At 46.0% G+C, this 27,627-nt stretch overlaps 11 non-coding genes and 1 pseudogene across 11 annotated transcripts; all 12 read left to right on the plus strand.

Moving 5' to 3' along the window:
* The first annotated feature begins 1,366 nt into the window (after window positions 1-1,366).
* LOC130338984 (U2 spliceosomal RNA) lies at window positions 1,367-1,557 on the plus strand. Its single transcript, XR_008879431.1, has one exon. It is a non-coding gene; the product is annotated as a U2 spliceosomal RNA (small nuclear RNA).
* Window positions 1,558-3,644: 2,087 nt separating this feature from the next.
* LOC130338996 (U2 spliceosomal RNA) lies at window positions 3,645-3,835 on the plus strand. Its single transcript, XR_008879442.1, has one exon. It is a non-coding gene; the product is annotated as a U2 spliceosomal RNA (small nuclear RNA).
* A 2,084-nt stretch (window positions 3,836-5,919) lies between these two features.
* On the plus strand, window positions 5,920-6,110 carry LOC130339008 (U2 spliceosomal RNA). The gene has a single exon (XR_008879453.1). It is a non-coding gene; the product is annotated as a U2 spliceosomal RNA (small nuclear RNA).
* A 2,098-nt stretch (window positions 6,111-8,208) lies between these two features.
* On the plus strand, window positions 8,209-8,399 carry LOC130339020 (U2 spliceosomal RNA). The gene has a single exon (XR_008879464.1). It is a non-coding gene; the product is annotated as a U2 spliceosomal RNA (small nuclear RNA).
* A 2,087-nt stretch (window positions 8,400-10,486) lies between these two features.
* Window positions 10,487-10,677, plus strand: LOC130338932 (U2 spliceosomal RNA). The gene has a single exon (XR_008879390.1). It is a non-coding gene; the product is annotated as a U2 spliceosomal RNA (small nuclear RNA).
* A 2,087-nt stretch (window positions 10,678-12,764) lies between these two features.
* On the plus strand, window positions 12,765-12,953 carry LOC130338962 (U2 spliceosomal RNA). The gene has a single exon (XR_008879417.1). It is a non-coding gene; the product is annotated as a U2 spliceosomal RNA (small nuclear RNA).
* A 2,089-nt stretch (window positions 12,954-15,042) lies between these two features.
* On the plus strand, window positions 15,043-15,234 carry LOC130338963 (U2 spliceosomal RNA). Its single transcript, XR_008879418.1, has one exon. It is a non-coding gene; the product is annotated as a U2 spliceosomal RNA (small nuclear RNA).
* A 2,087-nt stretch (window positions 15,235-17,321) lies between these two features.
* LOC130338944 (U2 spliceosomal RNA) lies at window positions 17,322-17,512 on the plus strand. The gene has a single exon (XR_008879401.1). It is a non-coding gene; the product is annotated as a U2 spliceosomal RNA (small nuclear RNA).
* A 2,077-nt stretch (window positions 17,513-19,589) lies between these two features.
* Window positions 19,590-19,762, plus strand: LOC130338964 (U2 spliceosomal RNA; annotated as a pseudogene).
* Window positions 19,763-21,851: 2,089 nt separating this feature from the next.
* LOC130338957 (U2 spliceosomal RNA) lies at window positions 21,852-22,042 on the plus strand. The gene has a single exon (XR_008879412.1). It is a non-coding gene; the product is annotated as a U2 spliceosomal RNA (small nuclear RNA).
* Window positions 22,043-24,103: 2,061 nt separating this feature from the next.
* On the plus strand, window positions 24,104-24,294 carry LOC130338953 (U2 spliceosomal RNA). The gene has a single exon (XR_008879409.1). It is a non-coding gene; the product is annotated as a U2 spliceosomal RNA (small nuclear RNA).
* A 2,091-nt stretch (window positions 24,295-26,385) lies between these two features.
* LOC130338969 (U2 spliceosomal RNA) lies at window positions 26,386-26,576 on the plus strand. The gene has a single exon (XR_008879422.1). It is a non-coding gene; the product is annotated as a U2 spliceosomal RNA (small nuclear RNA).
* Window positions 26,577-27,627: the final 1,051 nt, after the last annotated feature.

Genomic DNA, 27,627 nt, shown 5'->3' on the forward strand with positions numbered 1-27,627 from the left:
ACTTTAGACTGTATCTAAACCTGCTCCAACATGGACTGACATTCTGGCCTACTTTCAGCCGATGCGACTTGTCTGTCGCTGAACAGTCGCTTTTTATGTATTCAGCACCTATGTATAATGTTGTAAAAATGCTCTAGAAGCTAAAGTCGCAGAAATGTCACACATATTTGGCCTGCAACTTTCTGTGCAACAAATTCAGACAGGAAAAATCAGTATAAATCCTTAGAAAATTATCCCCCAGTGTCTCCATCTGCTGGCGGTATTGAATAAGCATTGCTGCACTGATGGGGTATGCATTAGACGAAAAAAAAGAAGAAAAAGAAGAATAATACGCCCAGAAAAGAGGCGAAAAGGAGAAAAACGTAAAAAAACGTGAAAAAAAAGTAAGAGGAAGAGAAGGGAAAAAAAGGTGGAAATGGGTTTAAAAGTGATTTCGGCGGAGAAATATATATATATATATATATATATATATATATATATATATATATATATACGCGCACACACACACATATATATAAACGTATTCTCCGTTGAGATATTGCAGCCGCTGCTGTGTCCAGGCCCAGGAGCCTTAGCACTGTGCTGTGATGTCACTCAATACCACTGACATCACTAGGTGTAAACAACATCTCTCCTTTGCTGTGTATGTGACTATGGAGCTGTTTGGTGATGTCGTCTATTATGGCCTTCATAGAAGCAACAGGAGATTGTTGCATCCATCTAGAACCCTCAGAACTACAGTGCTATGATGTCACTCACTTCCACAGGCCTTGCAGAGTGTAAACAACAACAACCCAGCTTTGTTGTGTATGTAACCATAGGGATTTGTGATGTCACCTAGAACCTTCACAGCAGCGACAGCTTTATGAGGAGCATCAGCACTGCTCTGCCTGAGCAGAACCATCACCGCCATAGGTTGTCAAATAACCCGGATTTAACCCACACAGGTAAGTCCAATGGGGTGCAGGCATGTCCTCTATGCTTACAGCTTCCCGTGGGTGTTGGTTTGATACCGTTTGGGGACAGCCAAGGAGGCATCTGCAGGCAACAAAGGTAGGTGTGTGCTTGTGTGTGTGTTTCCTATGCAGATCCTAAGCCCAGTGTCACATGCAAGTAGGAGGAGTAAGAAGGGTTCCTGGCAAATCCGGGTTATGGATTGCATTTAAAAAGGCCCCGTGGGAGTGCAATGGGCCCCTGTCTTGCTGCTTAGCAATAATGGTATGGGTTTAGGTTCTGCTGTGTGTACTGGTGGTTGACTGCCCCCCAGCCCAGAGTGTGCATGGAAAATTGTCTGGCAGCCTCCCTGACAGCAAGCAGTGATAGTGCCCATGAAGGGGACCTTGTTGGGCCCGCCCCTTTCACGGTTATCGCTTCTCGGCCTTTTGGCTAAGATCAAGTGTAGTATCTGTTCTTATCAGTTTAATATCTGATACGTCCCCTATCTGGGGACCATATATTAAATGGATTTTTGAGAACGGGGGCCGATTTCGAAGCTTGCTTCCGTCGCCCTATGCATTGACCCGATATGGCAGTATCTTCGGGTACAGTGCACCACCCCCTTACAGGGTTAAAAAGAAAGATTCCTACTTTCATTGCTACCTGCTTGCTGGCTAGCCAGCTAGCCAGCCCTGTGGGCCTTGCTGCTGCAGCCAAAAAACAAAAGGTGGTGCTGCTGCTGCTGCTTCTGCTGCTTCTGCTTGTGTCTGGCCGCTGTTGGAGCGTCCAGGCACAGGACTTCTGCTGCTGCTGACTAAATGGCCTCCTTAATTGGATCATTTGAGTAGCCAGCACACCTGTGCAGGTAGGGCATGACATGATAGGCAGCTGCCTTGATAGCGGGTGGGTGCTGAATGTTCCTAATTGACAAAATAAGATTAATGCTTATGAAGAAATATAAAATCTCATCCCTTCCCCAATATCGCGCCACACCCCTACCCCTTAATTCCCTGGTTGAACTTGATGGACATATGTCTTTTTTCGACCGTACTAACTATGTAACTATGTAACATAACATGGGGGGGGGGGGGGGGTCTCCTGGCTGTTCACACAGGTGTGTCATTGCTGTACATTGACCATGCATTGCTTCTGTGGTATTGCAAAGGCAAAGACAAATGCTTCCAGCCATCCATTGCACTAATGGATTGGTCATCAGCTGGCTGTCTATGTCCCGCATCAATATAGACCAAAGTACAGAGGGTTAGGCTATGCTATTGTGCACCTACCTGATGCATCAGAAGGTGCGAGGCCCTTGCTAAATTCTGTGCACAGACTTTGAGATCTATACTTTAGACTGTATCTAAACCTGCTCCAACATGGACTGACATTCTGGCCTACTTTCAGCCGATGCGACTTGTCTGTCGCTGAACAGTCGCTTTTTATGTATTCAGCACCTATGTATAATGTTGTAAAAATGCTCTAGAAGCTAAAGTCGCAGAAATGTCACACATATTTGGCCTGCAACTTTCTGTGCGACAAATTCAGACAGGAAAAATCAGTATAAATCCTTAGAAAATTATCCCCCAGTGTCTCCATCTGCTGGCGGTATTGAATAAGCATTGCTGCACTGATGGGGTATGCATTAGACGAAAAAAAAGAAGAAAAAGAAGAATAATACGCCCAGAAAAGAGGCGAAAAGGAGAAAAACGTAAAAAAACGTGAAAAAAAAGTAAGAGGAAGAGAAGGGAAAAAAAGGTGGAAATGGGTTTAAAAGTGATTTCGGCGGAGAAATATATATATATATATATATATATATATATATATATATATATATACGCGCACACACACACATATATATAAACGTATTCTCCGTTGAGATATTGCAGCCGCTGCTGTGTCCAGGCCCAGGAGCCTTAGCACTGTGCTGTGATGTCACTCAATACCACTGACATCACTAGGTGTAAACAACATCTCTCCTTTGCTGTGTATGTGACTATGGAGCTGTTTGGTGATGTCGTCTATTATGGCCTTCATAGAAGCAACAGGAGATTGTTGCATCCATCTAGAACCCTCAGAACTACAGTGCTATGATGTCACTCACTTCCACAGGCCTTGCAGAGTGTAAACAACAACAACCCAGCTTTGTTGTGTATGTAACCATAGGGATTTGTGATGTCACCTAGAACCTTCACAGCAGCGACAGCTTTATGAGGAGCATCAGCACTGCTCTGCCTGAGCAGAACCATCACCGCCATAGGTTGTCAAATAACCCGGATTTAACCCACACAGGTAAGTCCAATGGGGTGCAGGCATGTCCTCTATGCTTACAGCTTCCCGTGGGTGTTGGTTTGATACCGTTTGGGGACAGCCAAGGAGGCATCTGCAGGCAACAAAGGTAGGTGTGTGCTTGTGTGTGTGTTTCCTATGCAGATCCTAAGCCCAGTGTCACATGCAAGTAGGAGGAGTAAGAAGGGTTCCTGGCAAATCCGGGTTATGGATTGCATTTAAAAAGGCCCCGTGGGAGTGCAATGGGCCCCTGTCTTGCTGCTTAGCAATAATGGTATGGGTTTAGGTTCTGCTGTGTGTACTGGTGGTTGACTGCCCCCCAGCCCAGAGTGTGCATGGAAAATTGTCTGGCAGCCTCCCTGACAGCAAGCAGTGATAGTGCCCATGAAGGGGACCTTGTTGGGCCCGCCCCTTTCACGGTTATCGCTTCTCGGCCTTTTGGCTAAGATCAAGTGTAGTATCTGTTCTTATCAGTTTAATATCTGATACGTCCCCTATCTGGGGACCATATATTAAATGGATTTTTGAGAACGGGGGCCGATTTCGAAGCTTGCTTCCGTCGCCCTATGCATTGACCCGATATGGCAGTATCTTCGGGTACAGTGCACCACCCCCTTACAGGGTTAAAAAGAAAGATTCCTACTTTCATTGCTACCTGCTTGCTGGCTAGCCAGCTAGCCAGCCCTGTGGGCCTTGCTGCTGCAGCCAAAAAACAAAAGGTGGTGCTGCTGCTGCTGCTTCTGCTGCTTCTGCTTGTGTCTGGCCGCTGTTGGAGCGTCCAGGCACAGGACTTCTGCTGCTGCTGACTAAATGGCCTCCTTAATTGGATCATTTGAGTAGCCAGCACACCTGTGCAGGTAGGGCATGACATGATAGGCAGCTGCCTTGATAGCGGGTGGGTGCTGAATGTTCCTAATTGACAAAATAAGATTAATGCTTATGAAGAAATATAAAATCTCATCCCTTCCCCAATATCGCGCCACACCCCTACCCCTTAATTCCCTGGTTGAACTTGATGGACATATGTCTTTTTTCGACCGTACTAACTATGTAACTATGTAACATAACATGGGGGGGGGGGGGGGTCTCCTGGCTGTTCACACAGGTGTGTCATTGCTGTACATTGACCATGCATTGCTTCTGTGGTATTGCAAAGGCAAAGACAAATGCTTCCAGCCATCCATTGCACTAATGGATTGGTCATCAGCTGGCTGTCTATGTCCCGCATCAATATAGACCAAAGTACAGAGGGTTAGGCTATGCTATTGTGCACCTACCTGATGCATCAGAAGGTGCGAGGCCCTTGCTAAATTCTGTGCACAGACTTTGAGATCTATACTTTAGACTGTATCTAAACCTGCTCCAACATGGACTGACATTCTGGCCTACTTTCAGCCGATGCGACTTGTCTGTCGCTGAACAGTCGCTTTTTATGTATTCAGCACCTATGTATAATGTTGTAAAAATGCTCTAGAAGCTAAAGTCGCAGAAATGTCACACATATTTGGCCTGCAACTTTCTGTGCGACAAATTCAGACAGGAAAAATCAGTATAAATCCTTAGAAAATTATCCCCCAGTGTCTCCATCTGCTGGCGGTATTGAATAAGCATTGCTGCACTGATGGGGTATGCATTAGACGAAAAAAAAGAAGAAAAAGAAGAATAATACGCCCAGAAAAGAGGCGAAAAGGAGAAAAACGTAAAAAAACGTGAAAAAAAAGTAAGAGGAAGAGAAGGGAAAAAAAGGTGGAAATGGGTTTAAAAGTGATTTCGGCGGAGAAATATATATATATATATATATATATATATATATATATATATATACGCGCACACACACACATATATATAAACGTATTCTCCGTTGAGATATTGCAGCCGCTACTGTGTCCAGGCCCAGGAGCCTTAGCACTGTGCTGTGATGTCACTCAATACCACTGACATCACTAGGTGTAAACAACATCTCTCCTTTGCTGTGTATGTGACTATGGAGCTGTTTGGTGATGTCGTCTATTATGGCCTTCATAGAAGCAACAGGAGATTGTTGCATCCATCTAGAACCCTCAGAACTACAGTGCTATGATGTCACTCACTTCCACAGGCCTTGCAGAGTGTAAACAACAACAACCCAGCTTTGTTGTGTATGTAACCATAGGGATTTGTGATGTCACCTAGAACCTTCACAGCAGCGACAGCTTTATGAGGAGCATCAGCACTGCTCTGCCTGAGCAGAACCATCACCGCCATAGGTTGTCAAATAACCCGGATTTAACCCACACAGGTAAGTCCAATGGGGTGCAGGCATGTCCTCTATGCTTACAGCTTCCCGTGGGTGTTGGTTTGATACCGTTTGGGGACAGCCAAGGAGGCATCTGCAGGCAACAAAGGTAGGTGTGTGCTTGTGTGTGTGTTTCCTATGCAGATCCTAAGCCCAGTGTCACATGCAAGTAGGAGGAGTAAGAAGGGTTCCTGGCAAATCCGGGTTATGGATTGCATTTAAAAAGGCCCCGTGGGAGTGCAATGGGCCCCTGTCTTGCTGCTTAGCAATAATGGTATGGGTTTAGGTTCTGCTGTGTGTACTGGTGGTTGACTGCCCCCCAGCCCAGAGTGTGCATGGAAAATTGTCTGGCAGCCTCCCTGACAGCAAGCAGTGATAGTGCCCATGAAGGGGACCTTGTTGGGCCCGCCCCTTTCACGGTTATCGCTTCTCGGCCTTTTGGCTAAGATCAAGTGTAGTATCTGTTCTTATCAGTTTAATATCTGATACGTCCCCTATCTGGGGACCATATATTAAATGGATTTTTGAGAACGGGGGCCGATTTCGAAGCTTGCTTCCGTCGCCCTATGCATTGACCCGATATGGCAGTATCTTCGGGTACAGTGCACCACCCCCTTACAGGGTTAAAAAGAAAGATTCCTACTTTCATTGCTACCTGCTTGCTGGCTAGCCAGCTAGCCAGCCCTGTGGGCCTTGCTGCTGCAGCCAAAAAACAAAAGGTGGTGCTGCTGCTGCTGCTTCTGCTGCTTCTGCTTGTGTCTGGCCGCTGTTGGAGCGTCCAGGCACAGGACTTCTGCTGCTGCTGACTAAATGGCCTCCTTAATTGGATCATTTGAGTAGCCAGCACACCTGTGCAGGTAGGGCATGACATGATAGGCAGCTGCCTTGATAGCGGGTGGGTGCTGAATGTTCCTAATTGACAAAATAAGATTAATGCTTATGAAGAAATATAAAATCTCATCCCTTCCCCAATATCGCGCCACACCCCTACCCCTTAATTCCCTGGTTGAACTTGATGGACATATGTCTTTTTTCGACCGTACTAACTATGTATCTATGTAACATAACATGGGGGGGGGGGGGGGGGGGGGTCTCCTGGCTGTTCACACAGGTGTGTCATTGCTGTACATTGACCATGCATTGCTTCTGTGGTATTGCAAAGGCAAAGACAAATGCTTCCAGCCATCCATTGCACTAATGGATTGGTCATCAGCTGGCTGTCTATGTCCCGCATCAATATAGACCAAAGTACAGAGGGTTAGGCTATGCTATTGTGCACCTACCTGATGCATCAGAAGGTGCGAGGCCCTTGCTAAATTCTGTGCACAGACTTTGAGATCTATACTTTAGACTGTATCTAAACCTGCTCCAACATGGACTGACATTCTGGCCTACTTTCAGCCGATGCGACTTGTCTGTCGCTGAACAGTCGCTTTTTATGTATTCAGCACCTATGTATAATGTTGTAAAAATGCTCTAGAAGCTAAAGTCGCAGAAATGTCACACATATTTGGCCTGCAACTTTCTGTGCGACAAATTCAGACAGGAAAAATCAGTATAAATCCTTAGAAAATTATCCCCCAGTGTCTCCATCTGCTGGCGGTATTGAATAAGCATTGCTGCACTGATGGGGTATGCATTAGACGAAAAAAAAGAAGAAAAAGAAGAATAATACGCCCAGAAAAGAGGCGAAAAGGAGAAAAACGTAAAAAAACGTGAAAAAAAAGTAAGAGGAAGAGAAGGGAAAAAAAGGTGGAAATGGGTTTAAAAGTGATTTCGGCGGAGAAATATATATATATATATATATATATATATATATATATATATATATATATATACGCGCACACACACACATATATATAAACGTATTCTCCGTTGAGATATTGCAGCCGCTGCTGTGTCCAGGCCCAGGAGCCTTAGCACTGTGCTGTGATGTCACTCAATACCACTGACATCACTAGGTGTAAACAACATCTCTCCTTTGCTGTGTATGTGACTATGGAGCTGTTTGGTGATGTCGTCTATTATGGCCTTCATAGAAGCAACAGGAGATTGTTGCATCCATCTAGAACCCTCAGAACTACAGTGCTATGATGTCACTGACTTCCACAGGCCTTGCAGAGTGTAAACAACAACAACCCAGCTTTGTTGTGTATGTAACCATAGGGATTTGTGATGTCACCTAGAACCTTCACAGCAGCGACAGCTTTATGAGGAGCATCAGCACTGCTCTGCCTGAGCAGAACCATCACCGCCATAGGTTGTCAAATAACCCGGATTTAACCCACACAGGTAAGTCCAATGGGGTGCAGGCATGTCCTCTATGCTTACAGCTTCCCGTGGGTGTTGGTTTGATACCGTTTGGGGACAGCCAAGGAGGCATCTGCAGGCAACAAAGGTAGGTGTGTGCTTGTGTGTGTGTTTCCTATGCAGATCCTAAGCCCAGTGTCACATGCAAGTAGGAGGAGTAAGAAGGGTTCCTGGCAAATCCGGGTTATGGATTGCATTTAAAAAGGCCCCGTGGGAGTGCAATGGGCCCCTGTCTTGCTGCTTAGCAATAATGGTATGGGTTTAGGTTCTGCTGTGTGTACTGGTGGTTGACTGCCCCCCAGCCCAGAGTGTGCATGGAAAATTGTCTGGCAGCCTCCCTGACAGCAAGCAGTGATAGTGCCCATGAAGGGGACCTTGTTGGGCCCGCCCCTTTCACGGTTATCGCTTCTCGGCCTTTTGGCTAAGATCAAGTGTAGTATCTGTTCTTATCAGTTTAATATCTGATACGTCCCCTATCTGGGGACCATATATTAAATGGATTTTTGAGAACGGGGGCCGATTTCGAAGCTTGCTTCCGTCGCCCTATGCATTGACCCGATATGGCAGTATCTTCGGGTACAGTGCACCACCCCCTTACAGGGTTAAAAAGAAAGATTCCTACTTTCATTGCTACCTGCTTGCTGGCTAGCCAGCTAGCCAGCCCTGTGGGCCTTGCTGCTGCAGCCAAAAAACAAAAGGTGGTGCTGCTGCTGCTGCTTCTGCTGCTTCTGCTTGTGTCTGGCCGCTGTTGGAGCGTCCAGGCACAGGACTTCTGCTGCTGCTGACTAAATGGCCTCCTTAATTGGATCATTTGAGTAGCCAGCACACCTGTGCAGGTAGGGCATGACATGATAGGCAGCTGCCTTGATAGCGGGTGGGTGCTGAATGTTCCTAATTGACAAAATAAGATTAATGCTTATGAAGAAATATAAAATCTCATCCCTTCCCCAATATCGCGCCACACCCCTACCCCTTAATTCCCTGGTTGAACTTGATGGACATATGTCTTTTTTCGACCGTACTAACTATGTAACTATGTAACATAACATGGGGGGGGGGGGGGGTCTCCTGGCTGTTCACACAGGTGTGTCATTGCTGTACATTGACCATGCATTGCTTCTGTGGTATTGCAAAGGCAAAGACAAATGCTTCCAGCCATCCATTGCACTAATGGATTGGTCATCAGCTGGCTGTCTATGTCCCGCATCAATATAGACCAAAGTACAGAGGGTTAGGCTATGCTATTGTGCACCTACCTGATGCATCAGAAGGTGCGAGGCCCTTGCTAAATTCTGTGCACAGACTTTGAGATCTATACTTTAGACTGTATCTAAACCTGCTCCAACATGGACTGACATTCTGGCCTACTTTCAGCCGATGCGACTTGTCTGTCGCTGAACAGTCGCTTTTTATGTATTCAGCACCTATGTATAATGTTGTAAAAATGCTCTAGAAGCTAAAGTCGCAGAAATGTCACACATATTTGGCCTGCAACTTTCTGTGCGACAAATTCAGACAGGAACAATCAGTATAAATCCTTAGAAAATTATCCCCCAGTGTCTCCATCTGCTGGCGGTATTGAATAAGCATTGCTGCACTGATGGGGTATGCATTAGACGAAAAAAAAGAAGAAAAAGAAGAATAATACGCCCAGAAAAGAGGCGAAAAGGAGAAAAACGTAAAAAAACGTGAAAAAAAAGTAAGAGGAAGAGAAGGGAAAAAAAGGTGGAAATGGGTTTAAAAGTGATTTCGGCGGAGAATATATATATATATATATATATATATATATATATATATATATATATACGCGCACACACACACATATATATAAACGTATTCTCCGTTGAGATATTGCAGCCGCTGCTGTGTCCAGGCCCAGGAGCCTTAGCACTGTGCTGTGATGTCACTCAATACCACTGACATCACTAGGTGTAAACAACATCTCTCCTTTGCTGTGTATGTGACTATGGAGCTGTTTGGTGATGTCGTCTATTATGGCCTTCATAGAAGCAACAGGAGATTGTTGCATCCATCTAGAACCCTCAGAACTACAGTGCTATGATGTCACTCACTTCCACAGGCCTTGCAGAGTGTAAACAACAACAACCCAGCTTTGTTGTGTATGTAACCATAGGGATTTGTGATGTCACCTAGAACCTTCACAGCAGCGACAGCTTTATGAGGAGCATCAGCACTGCTCTGCCTGAGCAGAACCATCACCGCCATAGGTTGTCAAATAACCCGGATTTAACCCACACAGGTAAGTCCAATGGGGTGCAGGCATGTCCTCTATGCTTACAGCTTCCCGTGGGTGTTGGTTTGATACCGTTTGGGGACAGCCAAGGAGGCATCTGCAGGCAACAAAGGTAGGTGTGTGCTTGTGTGTGTGTTTCCTATGCAGATCCTAAGCCCAGTGTCACATGCAAGTAGGAGGAGTAAGAAGGGTTCCTGGCAAATCCGGGTTATGGATTGCATTTAAAAAGGCCCCGTGGGAGTGCAATGGGCCCCTGTCTTGCTGCTTAGCAATAATGGTATGGGTTTAGGTTCTGCTGTGTGTACTGGTGGTTGACTGCCCCCCAGCCCAGAGTGTGCATGGAAAATTGTCTGGCAGCCTCCCTGACAGCAAGCAGTGATAGTGCCCATGAAGGGGACCTTGTTGGGCCCGCCCCTTTCACGGTTATCGCTTCTCGGCCTTTTGGCTAAGATCAAGTGTAGTATCTGTTCTTATCAGTTTAATATCTGATACGTCCCCTATCTGGGGACCATATATTAAATGGATTTTTGAGAACGGGGGCCGATTTCGAAGCTTGCTTCCGTCGCCCTATGCATTGACCCGATATGGCAGTATCTTCGGGTACAGTGCACCACCCCCTTACAGGGTTAAAAAGAAAGATTCCTACTTTCATTGCTACCTGCTTGCTGGCTAGCCAGCTAGCCAGCCCTGTGGGCCTTGCTGCTGCAGCCAAAAAACAAAAGGTGGTGCTGCTGCTGCTGCTTCTGCTGCTTCTGCTTGTGTCTGGCCGCTGTTGGAGCGTCCAGGCACAGGACTTCTGCTGCTGCTGACTAAATGGCCTCCTTAATTGGATCATTTGAGTAGCCAGCACACCTGTGCAGGTAGGGCATGACATGATAGGCAGCTGCCTTGATAGCGGGTGGGTGCTGAATGTTCCTAATTGACAAAATAAGATTAATGCTTATGAAGAAATATAAAATCTCATCCCTTCCCCAATATCGCGCCACACCCCTACCCCTTAATTCCCTGGTTGAACTTGATGGACATATGTCTTTTTTCGACCGTACTAACTATGTAACTATGTAACATAACATGGGGGGGGGGGGGGTCTCCTGGCTGTTCACACAGGTGTGTCATTGCTGTACATTGACCATGCATTGCTTCTGTGGTATTGCAAAGGCAAAGACAAATGCTTCCAGCCATCCATTGCACTAATGGATTGGTCATCAGCTGGCTGTCTATGTCCCGCATCAATATAGACCAAAGTACAGAGGGTTAGGCTATGCTATTGTGCACCTACCTGATGCATCAGAAGGTGCGAGGCCCTTGCTAAATTCTGTGCACAGACTTTGAGATCTATACTTTAGACTGTATCTAAACCTGCTCCAACATGGACTGACATTCTGGCCTACTTTCAGCCGATGCGACTTGTCTGTCGCTGAACAGTCGCTTTTTATGTATTCAGCACCTATGTATAATGTTGTAAAAATGCTCTAGAAGCTAAAGTCGCAGAAATGTCACACATATTTGGCCTGCAACTTTCTGTGCGACAAATTCAGACAGGAAAAATCAGTATAAATCCTTAGAAAATTATCCCCCAGTGTCTCCATCTGCTGGCGGTATTGAATAAGCATTGCTGCACTGATGGGGTATGCATTAGACGAAAAAAAAGAAGAAAAAGAAGAATAATACGCCCAGAAAAGAGGCGAAAAGGAGAAAAACGTAAAAAAACGTGAAAAAAAAGTAAGAGGAAGAGAAGGGAAAAAAAGGTGGAAATGGGTTTAAAAGTGATTTCGGCGGAGAATATATATATATATATATATATATATATATATATATATACGCGCACACACACACATATATATAAACGTATTCTCCGTTGAGATATTGCAGCCGCTGCTGTGTCCAGGCCCAGGAGCCTTAGCACTGTGCTGTGATGTCACTCAATACCACTGACATCACTAGGTGTAAACAACATCTCTCCTTTGCTGTGTATGTGACTATGGAGCTGTTTGGTGATGTCGTCTATTATGGCCTTCATAGAAGCAACAGGCAGGAGATTGTTGCATCCATCTAGAACCCTCAGAACTACAGTGCTATGATGTCACTCACTTCCACAGGCCTTGCAGAGTGTAAACAACAACAACCAGCTTTGTTGTGTATGTACCATAGGGATTTGTGATGTCACCTAGAACCTTCACAGCAGCGACAGCTTTATGAGGAGCATCAGCACTGCTCTGCTGAGCAGAACCATCACCGCCATAGGTTGTCAAATAACCCGGGATTTAACCCCACACAGGTAAGTCCAATGGGGTGCAGGCATGTCCTCTATGCTTACAGCTTCCCCGTGGGTGTTGGTTTGATACCGTTTGGGGACAGCCAAGGAGGCATCTGCAGGCAACAAAGGTAGGTGTGTGCTTGTGTGTGTGTTTCCTATGCAGATCCTAAGCCCAGTGTCACATGCAAGTAGGAGGAGTAAGAAGGGTTCCTGGCAAATCCGGGGTTATGGATTGCATTTAAAAAGGCCCCGTGGGAGTGCAATGGGCCCCTGTCTTGCTGCTTAGCAATAATGGTATGGGTTTAGGTTCTGCTGTGTGTACTGGTGGTTGAACTGCCCCCCAGCCCAGAGTGTGCATGGAAAATTGTTCTGGCAGCCTCCCTTGACGAGCAAGCAGTGATAGTGCCCATGAAGGGGACCTTGTTGGGCCCGCCCCTTTCACGGTTATCGCTTCTCGGCCTTTTGGCTAAGATCAAGTGTAGTATTGTTCTTATCAGTTTAATATCTGATACGTCCCCTATCTGGGGACCATATATTAAATGGATTTTGAGAACGGGGGCCGATTTCGAAGCTTGCTTCCGTCGCCCTATGCATTGACCCGATATGGCAGTATCTTCGGGTACAGTGCACCACCCCTTACAGGGTTAAAAAGAAAGAATTCCTACTTTCATTGCTACCTGCTTGCTGGCTAGCCAGCTAGCCAGCCCTGTGGGCCTTGCTGCTGCAGCCAAAAAACAAAAGGTGGTGCTGCTGCTGCTGCTTCTGCTGCTTCTGCTTGTGTCTGGCCGCTGTTGGAGCGTCCAGGCACAGGACTTCTGCTGCTGCTACTAAAAGGCCTCCTTAATTGGATCATTTGAGTAGCCAGCACACCTGTGCAGGTAGGGCATGACATGATAGGCAGCTGCCTTGATAGCGGGTGGGTGCTGAATGTTCCTAATTGACAAAATAAGATTAATGCTTATGAAGAAATATAAAATCTCATCCCTTCCCCAATATCGCGCCACACCCCTACCCCTTAATTCCCTGGTTGAACTTGATGGACATATGTCTTTTTCGACCGTACTAACTATGTAACTATGTAACCATAACATGGGGGGGGGGGGGGGTCTCCTGGCTGTTCACACAGGTGTGTCATTGCTGTACATTGACCATGCATTGCTTCTGTGGTATTGCAAAGGCAAAGACAAATGCTTCCAGCCATCCATTGCACTAATGGATTGGTCATCAGCTGGCTGTCTATGTCCCGCATCAATATAGACCAAAGTACAGAGGGTTAGGCTATGCTATTGTGCACCTACCTGATGCATCAGAAGGTGCGAGGCCCTTGCTAAATTCTGTGCACAGACTTTGAGATCTATACTTTAGACTGTATCTAAACCTGCTCCAACATGGACTGACATTCTGGCCTACTTTCAGCCGATGCGACTTGTCTGTCGCTGAACAGTCGCTTTTTATGTATTCAGCACCTATGTATATATGTTTGTAAAAATGCTCTAGAAGCTAAAGTCGCAGAAATGTCACACATATTTGGCCTGCAACTTTCTGTGCGACAAATTCAGACAGGAAAAATCAGTATAAATCCTTAGAAAATTATCCCCCAGTGTCTCCATCTGCTGGCGGTATTGAATAAGCATTGCTGCACTGATGGGGTATGCATTAGACGAAAAAAAAGAAGAAAAAGAAGAATAATACGCCCAGAAAAGAGGCGAAAAGGAGAAAAACGTAAAAAAACGTGAAAAAAAGTAAGAGGAAGAGAAGGGAAAAAAAGGTGGAAATGGGTTTAAAAGTGATTTCGGCGGAGAAATATATATATATATATATTATATATATATATATATATATATACGCGCACACACACCACATATATATAAACGTATTCTCCGTGAGATATTGCAGCCGCTGCTGTGTCCAGGCCCAGGAGCCTTAGCACTGTGCTGTGATGTCACTCAATACCACTGACATCACTAGGTGTAAACAACATCTCTCCTTTGCTGTGTATGTGACTATGGAGCTGTTTGGTGATGTCGTCCTATTATGGCCTTCATAGAAGCAACAGGAGATTGTTGCATCCATCTAGAACCTCAGAACAACAGTGCTATGATGTCACTCACTTCCACAGGCCTTGCAGAGTGTAAACAACAACAACCAGCTTTGTTGTGTATGTAACCATAGGGATTTGTGATGTCACCTAGAACCTTCACAGCAGCGACAGCTTTAATGAGGAGCATCAGCACTGCTCTGCCTGAGCAGAACTCATCACCGCCATAGGTTGTCAAATAACCCGGATTTAACCCACACAGGTAAGTCCAATGGGTGCAGGCATGTCCTCTATGCTTACAGCTTCCCTGTGGGTGTTGGTTTGATACCGTTTGGGGACAGCCAAGGAGGCATCTGCAGGCAACAAAGGTAGGTGTGTGCTTGTGTGTGTGTTTCCTATGCAGATCCTAGCCCAGTGTCACATGCAAGTAGGAGGAGTAAGAAGGGTTCCTGGCAAATCCGGGTTATGGATTGCATTTAAAAAGGCCCCGTGGGAGTGCAATGGGCCCCCTGTCTTGCTGCTTAGCAATAATGGTATGGGTTTAGGTTCTGCTGTGTGTACTGGTGGTTGACTGCCCCCCAGCCCAGAGTGTGCATGGAAAATTGTCTGGCAGGCCTCCCTGACAGCAAGCAGTGATAGTGCCCATGAAGGGGGGGGACCTTGTTGGGCCCGCCCCTTTCACGGTTATCGCTTCTCGGCCTTTTGGCTAAGATCAAGTGTAGTATCTGTTCTTATCAGTTTAATATCCTGATACGTCCCCTATCTGGGGACCATATATTAAATGGATTTTGAGAACGGGGGCCGATTTCGAAGCTTGCTTCCGTCGCCCTATGCCATTGACCCGATATGGCAGTATCTTCGGGTACAGTGCACCACCCCTTACAGGGTTAAAAAGAAAGATTCCTACTTTCATTGCTACCTGCTTGCTGGCTAGCCAGCTAGCCAGCCCTGTGGGCCTTGCTGCTGCAGCCAAAAAACAAAAGGTGGTGCTGCTGCTGCTGCTTCTGCTGCTTCTGCTTGTGTCTGGCCGCTGTTGGGAGCGTCCAGGCACAGGACTTCTGCTGCTGCTGACTAAATGGCCTCCTTAATTGGATCATTTGAGTAGCCAGCACACCTGTGCAGGTAGGGCATGACATGATATGGCAGCTGCCTTGATAGCGGGTGGGTGCTGAATGTTCCCTAATTGACAAAATAAGATTAATGCTTATGAAGAAATATAAAATCTCATCCCTTCCCCAATATCGCGCCACACCCTACCCCTAATTCCCTGGTTGAACTTGATGGACATATGTCTTTTTTCGGACCGTACTAACTATTTAACTATGTAACATAACATGGGGGGGGGGGGGGTCTCCTGGCTGTTCACACAGGTGTGTCATTGCTGTACATTGACCATGCATTGCTTCTGTGGTATTGCAAAGGCAAAGACAAATGCTTCCAGCCCATCCATTGCACTAATGGATTGGTCATCAGCTGGCTGTCTATGTCCCGCATCAATTATAGACCAAAGTACAGAGGGTTAGGCTATGCTATTGTGCACCTACCTGATGCATCAGAAGGTGCGAGGCCTTGCTAAATTCTGTGCACAGACTTTGAGATCTATACTTTAGACTGTATCTAAACCTGCTCCAACATGGACTGACATTCTGGCCTACTTTCAGCCGATGCGACTTGTCTGTCGCTGAACAGGTACGCTTTTTATGTATTCAGCAACCTATGTATAATGTTGTAAAAATGCTCTAGAAGCTAAAGTCGCAGAAATGTCACACATATTTGGCCTGCAACTTTCTGTGCGACTAATTCAGACAGGAAAATCAGTATAAATCCTTAGAAAATTATCCCCCAGTGTCTCCATCTGCTGGCGGTATTGAATAAGCATTGCTTGCACTGATGGGGTATGCATTAGACGAAAAAAAAGAAGAAAAAGAAGAATAATACGCCAGAAAAGAGGCGAAAAAGGAGAAAAACGTAAAAAAACGTGAAAAAAAAGTAAGAGGAAGAGAAGGGAAAAAAAGGTGGAAATGGGTTTAAAAGTGATTTCGGCCGGAGAAATATAGTATATATATATATATATATATATATATATATACGCGCACACACACACATATATATAAACGTATTCTCCGTTGAGATATTGCAGCCCGCTGCTGTGTCCCAGGCCCAGGAGCCTTAGCACTGTGCTGTGATGTCACTCAATACCACTGACATCACTAGGTGTAAACAACATCTCTCCTTTGCTGTGTATGTGGACTATGGAGCTGTTTGGTGATGTCGTCTATTATGGCCTTCATAGAAGCAACAGGAGATTGTTGCATCCATCTAGAACCCTCAGAACTACAGTGCTATGATGTCACTCACTTCCACAGGCCTTGCAGAGTGTAAACAACAACAACCAGCTTTGTTGTGTATGTAACCATAGGGATTTGTGATGTCACCTAGAACCTTCACAGCAGCGACAGCTTTATGAGGAGCATCAGCACTGCTCTGCCTGAGCAGAAACCATCACCGCCATAGGTTGTCAAATAACCCGGATTTAACCCACACAGGTAAGTCCAATGGGGTGCAGGCAATGTCCTCTATGCTTACAGCTTCCCGTGGGTGTTGGTTTGATTACCGTTTGGGGACAGCCAAGGAGGCATCTGCAGCAACAAAGGTAGGTGTGTGCTTGTGTTGTGTGTTTCCTATGCAGATCCTAAGCCCAGTGTCACATTGCAAGTAGGAGGAGTAAGAAGGGTTCCTGGCAAATCCGGGTTATGGATTGCATTTAAAAAGGCCCCGTGGGAGTGCAATGGGCCCCTGTCTTGCTGCTTAGCAATAATGGTATGGGTTTAGGTTCTGCTGTGTGTACTGGTGGTTGACTGCCCCCAGCCCGAGTGTGCATGGAAAATTGTCTGGCAGCCTCCCTGACAGCAAGCAGTGATAGTGCCCATGAAGGGGACCTTGTTGGCCCGCCCCTTTCACGGTTATCGCTTCTCGGCCTTTTGGCTAAGATCAAGTGTAGTATCTGTTCTTATCAGTTTAATATCTGATACGTCCCCTATCTGGGGACCATATATTAAATGGATTTTTGAGAACGGGGGCCGATTTCGAAGCTTGCTTCCGTCGCCCTATGCATTGACCCGATATGGCAGTATCTTCGGGTACAGTGCACCACCCCCTTACAGGGTTAAAAGAAAGATTCCTACTTTCATTGCTACCTGCTTGCTGGCTAGCCAGCTAGGCCAGCCCTGTGGGCCTTGCTGCTGCAGCCAAAAAAACAAAAGGTGGTGCTGCTGCTTCTGCTGCTTCTGCTTGTGTCTGGCCGCTGTTGGAGCGTCCAGGCACAGGACTTCTGCTGCTGCTGACTAAATGGCCTCCTTAATTGGATCATTTGAGTAGCCAGCACACCTGTGCAGGTAGGGCATGACATGATAGGCAGCTGCCTTGATAGCGGGTGGGTGCTGAATGTTCCTAATGGACAAAATAAGATTAATGCTTATGAAGAAATATAAAATCTCATCCCTTCCCCAATATCGCGCCACACCCCTACCCCTTAATTCCCTGGTTGAACTTGATGGACATATGTCTTTTTTCGACCGTACTAACTATGTAACTATGTAACATAACATGGGGGGGGGGGGGGTCTCCTGGCTGTTCACACAGGTGTGTCATTGCTGTACATTGACCATGCATTGCTTCTGTGGTATTGCAAAGCAAAGACAAATGCTTCCAGCCATCCATTGCACTAATGGATTGGTCATCAGCTGGCTGTCTATGTCCCGCATCAATATAGACCAAAGTACAGAGGGTTAGGCTATGCTATTGTGCACCTACCTGATGCATCAGAAGGTGCGAGGGCCCTTGCTAATTCTGTGCACAGACTTTGAGATCTATACTTTAGACTGTATCTAAACCTGCTCCAACATGGACTGACATTCTGGCCTACTTTCAGCCGATGCGACTTGTCTGTCGCTGAACAGTCGCTTTTTATGTATTCAGCACCTATGTATAATGTTGGTAAAAATGCTTCTAGAAGCTAAAGTCGCAGAAATGTCACACATATTTGGCCTGCAACTTCTGTGCGACAAATTCAGACAGGAAAAATCTGTATAAATCCTTAGAAAATTATCCCCAGTGTCTCCCATCTGCTGGCGGTATTGAATAAGCATTGCTGCACTGATGGGGTATGCATTAGACGAAAAAAAAGAAGAAAAAGAAGAATAATACGCCCAGAAAAGAGGCGAAAAGGAGAAAAACGTAAAAAAACGTGAAAAAAAAGTAAGAGGAAGAGAAGGGAAAAAAAGGTGGAAATGGGTTTAAAAGTGATTTCGGCGGAGAAATATATATATATATATATATTTATATATATATATATATATATACGCGCACACACACACATAGATATAAACGTATTCTCCGTTGAGATATTGCAGCCGCTGCTGTGTCCAGGCCCAGGAGCCTTAGCACTGTGCTGTGATGTCACTCAATACCACTGACATCACTAGGGTGTAAACAACATCTCTCCTTTGCTGTGTATGTGACTATGGAGCTGTTTGGTGATGTCGTCTATTATGCCTTCATAGAAGCAACAGGAGATTGTTGCATCCATCTAGAACCCTCAGAACTACAGTGCTATGATGTCACTCACTTCCACAGGCCTTGCAGAGTGTAAACAACAACAACCCAGCTTTGTTGTGTATGTAACCATAGGGATTTGTGATGTCACCTAGAACCTTCACAGCAGCGACAGCTTTATGAGGAGCATCAGCACTGCTCTGCCTGAGCAGAACCATCACCGCCATAGGTTGTCAAATAACCCGGATTTAACCCACACAGGTAAGTCCAATGGGGTGCAGGCATGTCCTCTATGCCTTACAGCTTCCCGTGGGTGTTGGTTTGATACCGTTTGGGGACAGCCAAGGAGGCATCTGCAGGCAACAAGGTAGGTGTGTGCTTGTGTGTGTGTTTCCTATGCAGATCCTAAGCCCAGTGTCACATGCAAGTAGGAGGAGTAAGAAGGGTTCCTGCAAATCCGGGTTATGGATTGCATTTAAAAAGGCCCCGTGGTGAGTGCAATGGGCCCCTGTCTTGCTGCTTAGCAATAATGGTATGGGTTTAGGTTCTGCTGTGTGTACTGGTGGTTGACTGCCCCCCAGCCCAGAGTGTGCATGGAAAATTGTCTGGCAGCCTCCCTGACAGCAAGCAGTGATAGTGCCCATGAAGGGGACCTTGTTGGGCCCGCCCTTTCACGGTTATCGCTTCTCGGCCTTTTGTGCTAAGATCAAGTGTAGTATCTGTTCTTATCAGTTTAATATCTGATAATATATTAAATGGATTTTTGAGAACGGGGGCCGATTTCGAAGCTTGCTTCCGTCGCCCTATGCATTGACCCGATATGGCAGTATCTTCGGGTACAGTGCACCACCCCCTTACAGGGTTAAAAAGAAAGATTCCTACTTTCATTGCTACCTGCTTGCTGGCTAGCCAGCTAGCCAGCCCTGTGGGCCTTGCTGCTGCAGCCAAAAAACAAAAGGTGGTGCTGCTGCTGCTGCTTCTGCTGCTTCTGCTTGTGTCTGGCCGCTGTTGGAGCGTCCAGGCACAGGACTTCTGCTGCTGCTGACTAAATGGCCTCCTTAATTGGATCATTTGAGTAGCCAGCACACCTGTGCAGGTAGGGCATGACATGATAGGCAGCTGCCTTGATAGCGGGTGGGTGCTGAATGTTCCTAATTGACAAAATAAGATTAATGCTTATGAAGAAATATAAAATCTCATCCCTTCCCCAATATCGCGCCACACCCCTACCCCTTAATTCCCTGGTTGAACTTGATGGACATATGTCTTTTTTCGACCGTACTAACTATGTAACTATGTAACATAACATGGGGGGGGGGGGGGGGGGGTCTCCTGGCTGTTCACACAGGTGTGTCATTGCTGTACATTGACCATGCATTGCTTCTGTGGTATTGCAAAGGCAAAGACAAATGCTTCCAGCCATCCATTGCACTAATGGATTGGTCATCAGCTGGCTGTCTATGTCCCGCATCAATATAGACCAAAGTACAGAGGGTTAGGCTATGCTATTGTGCACCTACCTGATGCATCAGAAGGTGCGAGGCCCTTGCTAAATTCTGTGCACAGACTTTGAGATCTATACTTTAGACTGTATCTAAACCTGCTCCAACATGGACTGACATTCTGGCCTACTTTCAGCCGATGCGACTTGTCTGTCGCTGAACAGTCGCTTTTTATGTATTCAGCACCTATGTATAATGTTGTAAAAATGCTCTAGAAGCTAAAGTCGCAGAAATGTCACACATATTTGGCCTGCAACTTTCTGTGCGACAAATTCAGACAGGAAAAATCAGTATAAATCCTTAGAAAATTATCCCCCAGTGTCTCCATCTGCTGGCGGTATTGAATAAGCATTGCTGCACTGATGGGGTATGCATTAGACGAAAAAAAAAGAAGAAAAAGAAGAATAATACGCCCAGAAAAGAGGCGAAAAGGAGAAAAACGTAAAAAAACGTGAAAAAAAAGTAAGAGGAAGAGAAGGGAAAAAAAGGTGGAAATGGGTTTAAAAGTGATTTCGGCGGAGAAATATATATATATATATATATATATATATATATATATATATATACGCGCACACACACACATATATATAAACGTATTCTCCGTTGAGATATTGCAGCCGCTGCTGTGTCCAGGCCCAGGAGCCTTAGCACTGTGCTGTGATGTCACTCAATACCACTGACATCACTAGGTGTAAACAACATCTCTCCTTTGCTGTGTATGTGACTATGGAGCTGTTTGGTGATGTCGTCTATTATGGCCTTCATAGAAGCAACAGGAGATTGTTGCATCCATCTAGAACCCTCAGAACTACAGTGCTATGATGTCACTCACTTCCACAGGCCTTGCAGAGTGTAAACAACAACAACCCAGCTTTGTTGTGTATGTAACCATAGGGATTTGTGATGTCACCTAGAACCTTCACAGCAGCGACAGCTTTATGAGGAGCATCAGCACTGCTCTGCCTGAGCAGAACCATCACCGCCATAGGTTGTCAAATAACCCGGATTTAACCCACACAGGTAAGTCCAATGGGGTGCAGGCATGTCCTCTATGCTTACAGCTTCCCGTGGGTGTTGGTTTGATACCGTTTGGGGACAGCCAAGGAGGCATCTGCAGGCAACAAAGGTAGGTGTGTGCTTGTGTGTGTGTTTCCTATGCAGATCCTAAGCCCAGTGTCACATGCAAGTAGGAGGAGTAAGAAGGGTTCCTGGCAAATCCGGGTTATGGATTGCATTTAAAAAGGCCCCGTGGGAGTGCAATGGGCCCCTGTCTTGCTGCTTAGCAATAATGGTATGGGTTTAGGTTCTGCTGTGTGTACTGGTGGTTGACTGCCCCCCAGCCCAGAGTGTGCATGGAAAATTGTCTGGCAGCCTCCCTGACAGCAAGCAGTGATAGTGCCCATGAAGGGGACCTTGTTGGGCCCGCCCCTTTCACGGTTATCGCTTCTCGGCCTTTTGGCTAAGATCAAGTGTAGTATCTGTTCTTATCAGTTTAATATCTGATACGTCCCCTATCTGGGGACCATATATTAAATGGATTTTTGAGAACGGGGGCCGATTTCGAAGCTTGCTTCCGTCGCCCTATGCATTGACCCGATATGGCAGTATCTTCGGGTACAGTGCACCACCCCCTTACAGGGTTAAAAAGAAAGATTCCTACTTTCATTGCTACCTGCTTGCTGGCTAGCCAGCTAGCCAGCCCTGTGGGCCTTGCTGCTGCAGCCAAAAAACAAAAGGTGGTGCTGCTGCTGCTGCTTCTGCTGCTTCTGCTTGTGTCTGGCCGCTGTTGGAGCGTCCAGGCACAGGACTTCTGCTGCTGCTGACTAAATGGCCTCCTTAATTGGATCATTTGAGTAGCCAGCACACCTGTGCAGGTAGGGCATGACATGATAGGCAGCTGCCTTGATAGCGGGTGGGTGCTGAATGTTCCTAATTGACAAAATAAGATTAATGCTTATGAAGAAATATAAAATCTCATCCCTTCCCCAATATCGCGCCACACCCCTACCCCTTAATTCCCTGGTTGAACTTGATGGACATATGTCTTTTTTCGACCGTACTAACTATGTAACTGTGTAACATAACATGGGGGGGGGGGGGGGGGGTCTCCTGGCTGTTCACACAGGTGTGTCATTGCTGTACATTGACCATGCATTGCTTCTGTGGTATTGCAAAGGCAAAGACAAATGCTTCCAGCCATCCATTGCACTAATGGATTGGTCATCAGCTGGCTGTCTATGTCCCGCATCAATATAGACCAAAGTACAGAGGGTTAGGCTATGCTATTGTGCACCTACCTGATGCATCAGAAGGTGCGAGGCCCTTGCTAAATTCTGTGCACAGACTTTGAGATCTATACTTTAGACTGTATCTAAACCTGCTCCAACATGGACTGACATTCTGGCCTACTTTCAGCCGATGCGACTTGTCTGTCGCTGAACAGTCGCTTTTTATGTATTCAGCACCTATGTATAATGTTGTAAAAATGCTCTAGAAGCTAAAGTCGCAGAAATGTCACACATATTTGGCCTGCAACTTTCTGTGCGACAAATTCAGACAGGAAAAATCAGTATAAATCCTTAGAAAATTATCCCCCAGTGTCTCCATCTGCTGGCGGTATTGAATAAGCATTGCTGCACTGATGGGGTATGCATTAGACGAAAAAAAAGAAGAAAAAGAAGAATAATACGCCCAGAAAAGAGGCGAAAAGGAGAAAAACGTAAAAAAACGTGAAAAAAAAGTAAGAGGAAGAGAAGGGAAAAAAAGGTGGAAATGGGTTTAAAAGTGATTTCGGCGGAGAAATATATATATATATATACGCGCACACACACACATATATATAAACGTATTCTCCGTTGAGATATTGCAGCCGCTGCTGTGTCCAGGCCCCGGAGCCTTAGCACTGTGCTGTGATGTCACTCAATACCACTGACATCACTAGGTGTAAACAACATCTCTCCTTTGCTGTGTATGTGACTATGGAGCTGTTTGGTGATGTCGTCTATTATGGCCTTCATAGAAGCAACAGGAGATTGTTGCATCCATCTAGAACCCTCAGAACTACAGTGCTATGATGTCACTCACTTCCACAGGCCTTGCAGAGTGTAAACAACAACAACCCAGTTTTGTTGTGTATGTAACCATAGGGATTTGTGATGTCACCTAGAACCTTCACAGCAGCGACAGCTTTATGAGGAGCATCAGCACTGCTCTGCCTGAGCAGAACCATCACCGCCATAGGTTGTCAAATAACCCGGATTTAACCCACACAGGTAAGTCCAATGGGGTGCAGGCATGTCCTCTATGCTTACAGCTTCCCGTGGGTGTTGGTTTGATACCGTTTGGGGACAGCCAAGGAGGCATCTGCAGGCAACAAAGGTAGGTGTGTGCTTGTGTGTGTGTTTCCTATGCAGATCCTAAGCCCAGTGTCACATGCAAGTAGGAGGAGTAAGAAGGGTTCCTGGCAAATCCGGGTTATGGATTGCATTTAAAAAGGCCCCGTGGGAGTGCAATGGGCCCCTGTCTTGCTGCTTAGCAATAATGGTATGGGTTTAGGTTCTGCTGTGTGTACTGGTGGTTGACTGCCCCCCAGCCCAGAGTGTGCATGGAAAATTGTCTGGCAGCCTCCCTGACAGCAAGCAGTGATAGTGCCCATGAAGGGGACCTTGTTGGGCCCGCCCCTTTCACGGTTATCGCTTCTCGGCCTTTTGGCTAAGATCAAGTGTAGTATCTGTTCTTATCAGTTTAAAATCTGATACGTCCCCTATCTGGGGACCATATATTAAATGGATTTTTGAGAACGGGGGCCGATTTCGAAGCTTGCTTCCGTCGCCCTATGCATTGACCCGATATGGCAGTATCTTCGGGTACAGTGCACCACCCCCTTACAGGGTTAAAAAGAAAGATTCCTACTTTCATTGCTACCTGCTTGCTGGCTAGCCAGCTAGCCAGCCCTGTGGGCCTTGCTGCTGCAGCCAAAAAACAAAAGGTGGTGCTGCTGCTGCTGCTTCTGCTGCTTCTGCTTGTGTCTGGCCGCTGTTGGAGCGTCCAGGCACAGGACTTCTGCTGCTGCTGACTAAATGGCCTCCTTAATTGGATCATTTGAGTAGCCAGCACACCTGTGCAGGTAGGGCATGACATGATAGGCAGCTGCCTTGATAGCGGGTGGGTGCTGAATGTTCCTAATTGACAAAATAAGATTAATGCTTATGAAGAAATATAAAATCTCATCCCTTCCCCAATATCGCGCCACACCCCTACCCCTTAATTCCCTGGTTGAACTTGATGGACATATGTCTTTTTTCGACCGTACTAACTATGTAACTATGTAACATAACATGGGGGGGGGGGGGGGGGGTCTCCTGGCTGTTCACACAGGTGTGTCATTGCTGTACATTGACCATGCATTGCTTCTGTGGTATTGCAAAGGCAAAGACAAATGCTTCCAGCCATCCATTGCACTAATGGATTGGTCATCAGCTGGCTGTCTATGTCCCGCATCAATATAGACCAAAGTACAGAGGGTTAGGCTATGCTATTGTGCACCTACCTGATGCATCAGAAGGTGCGAGGCCCTTGCTAAATTCTGTGCACAGACTTTGAGATCTATGCTTTAGACTGTATCTAAACCTGCTCCAACATGGACTGACATTCTGGCCTACTTTCTGCCGATGCGACTTGTCTGTCGCTGAACAGTCGCTTTTTATGTATTCAGCACCTATGTATAATGTTGTAAAAATGCTCTAGAAGCTAAAGTCGCAGAAATGTCACACATATTTGGCCTGCAACTTTCTGTGCGACAAATTCAGACAGGAAAAATCAGTATAAATCCTTAGAAAATTATCCCCCAGTGTCTCCATCTGCTGGCGGTATTGAATAAGCATTGCTGCACTGATGGGGTATGCATTAGACGAAAAAAAAGAAGAAAAAGAAGAATAATACGCCCAGAAAAGAGGTGAAAAGGAGAAAAACGTAAAAAAACGTGAAAAAAAAGTAAGAGGAAGAGAAGGGAAAAAAAGGTGGAAATGGGTTTAAAAGTGATTTCGGCGGAGAAATATATATATATATATATATATATATATATATATATATATATATATACGCGCACACACACACATATATATAAACGTATTCTCCGTTGAGATATTGCAGCCGCTGCTGTGTCCAGGCCCAGGAGCCTTAGCACTGTGCTGTGATGTCACTCAATACCACTGACATCACTAGGTGTAAACAACATCTCTCCTTTGCTGTGTATGTGACTATGGAGCTGTTTGGTGATGTCGTCTATTATGGCCTTCATAGAAGCAACAGGAGATTGTTGCATCCATCTAGAACCCTCAGAACTACAGTGCTATGATGTCACTCACTTCCACAGGCCTTGCAGAGTGTAAACAACAACAACCCAGCTTTGTTGTGTATGTAACCATAGGGATTTGTGATGTCACCTAGAACCTTCACAGCAGCGACAGCTTTATGAGGAGCATCAGCACTGCTCTGCCTGAGCAGAACCATCACCGCCATAGGTTGTCAAATAACCCGGATTTAACCCACACAGGTAAGTCCAATGGGGTGCAGGCATGTCCTCTATGCTTACAGCTTCCCGTGGGTGTTGGTTTGATACCGTTTGGGGACAGCCAAGGAGGCATCTGCAGGCAACAAAGGTAGGTGTGTGCTTGTGTGTGTGTTTCCTATGCAGATCCTAAGCCCAGTGTCACATGCAAGTAGGAGGAGTAAGAAGGGTTCCTGGCAAATCCGGGTTATGGATTGCATTTAAAAAGGCCCCGTGGGAGTGCAATGGGCCCCTGTCTTGCTGCTTAGCAATAATGGTATGGGTTTAGGTTCTGCTGTGTGTACTGGTGGTTGACTGCCCCCCAGCCCAGAGTGTGCATGGAAAATTGTCTGGCAGCCTCCCTGACAGCAAGCAGTGATAGTGCCCATGAAGGGGACCTTGTTGGGCCCGCCCCTTTCACGGTTATCGCTTCTCGGCCTTTTGGCTAAGATCAAGTGTAGTATCTGTTCTTATCAGTTTAATATCTGATACGTCCCCTATCTGGGGACCATATATTAAATGGATTTTTGAGAACGGGGGCCGATTTCGAAGCTTGCTTCCGTCGCCCTATGCATTGACCCGATATGGCAGTATCTTCGGGTACAGTGCACCACCCCCTTACAGGGTTAAAAAGAAAGATTCCTACTTTCATTGCTACCTGCTTGCTGGCTAGCCAGCTAGCCAGCCCTGTGGGCCTTGCTGCTGCAGCCAAAAAACAAAAGGTGGTGCTGCTGCTGCTGCTTCTGCTGCTTCTGCTTGTGTCTGGCCGCTGTTGGAGCGTCCAGGCACAGGACTTCTGCTGCTGCTGACTAAATGGCCTCCTTAATTGGATCATTTGAGTAGCCAGCACACCTGTGCAGGTAGGGCATGACATGATAGGCAGCTGCCTTGATAGCGGGTGGGTGCTGAATGTTCCTAATTGACAAAATAAGATTAATGCTTATGAAGAAATATAAAATCTCATCCCTTCCCCAATATCGCGCCACACCCCTACCCCTTAATTCCCTGGTTGAACTTGATGGACATATGTCTTTTTTCGACCGTACTAACTATGTAACTATGTAACATAACATGGGGGGGGGGGGGGGGTCTCCTGGCTGTTCACACAGGTGTGTCATTGCTGTACATTGACCATGCATTGCTTCTGTGGTATTGCAAAGGCAAAGACAAATGCTTCCAGCCATCCATTGCACTAATGGATTGGTCATCAGCTGGCTGTCTATGTCCCGCATCAATATAGACCAAAGTACAGAGGGTTAGGCTATGCTATTGTGCACCTACCTGATGCATCAGAAGGTGCGAGGCCCTTGCTAAATTCTGTGCACAGACTTTGAGATCTATGCTTTAGACTGTATCTAAACCTGCTCCAACATGGACTGACATTCTGGCCTACTTTCAGCCGATGCGACTTGTCTGTCGCTGAACAGTCGCTTTTTATGTATTCAGCACCTATGTATAATGTTGTAAAAATGCTCTAGAAGCTAAAGTCGCAGAAATGTCACACATATTTGGCCTGCAACTTTCTGTGCGACAAATTCAGACAGGAAAAATCAGTATAAATCCTTAGAAAATTATCCCCCAGTGTCTCCATCTGCTGGCGGTATTGAATAAGCATTGCTGCACTGATGGGGTATGCATTAGACGAAAAAAAAGAAGAAAAAGAAGAA

The sequence above is a fragment of the Hyla sarda genome, unplaced genomic scaffold (genome assembly GCF_029499605.1).
Source record: "Hyla sarda isolate aHylSar1 unplaced genomic scaffold, aHylSar1.hap1 scaffold_534, whole genome shotgun sequence".
Taxonomy (NCBI): domain Eukaryota; kingdom Metazoa; phylum Chordata; class Amphibia; order Anura; family Hylidae; genus Hyla; species Hyla sarda.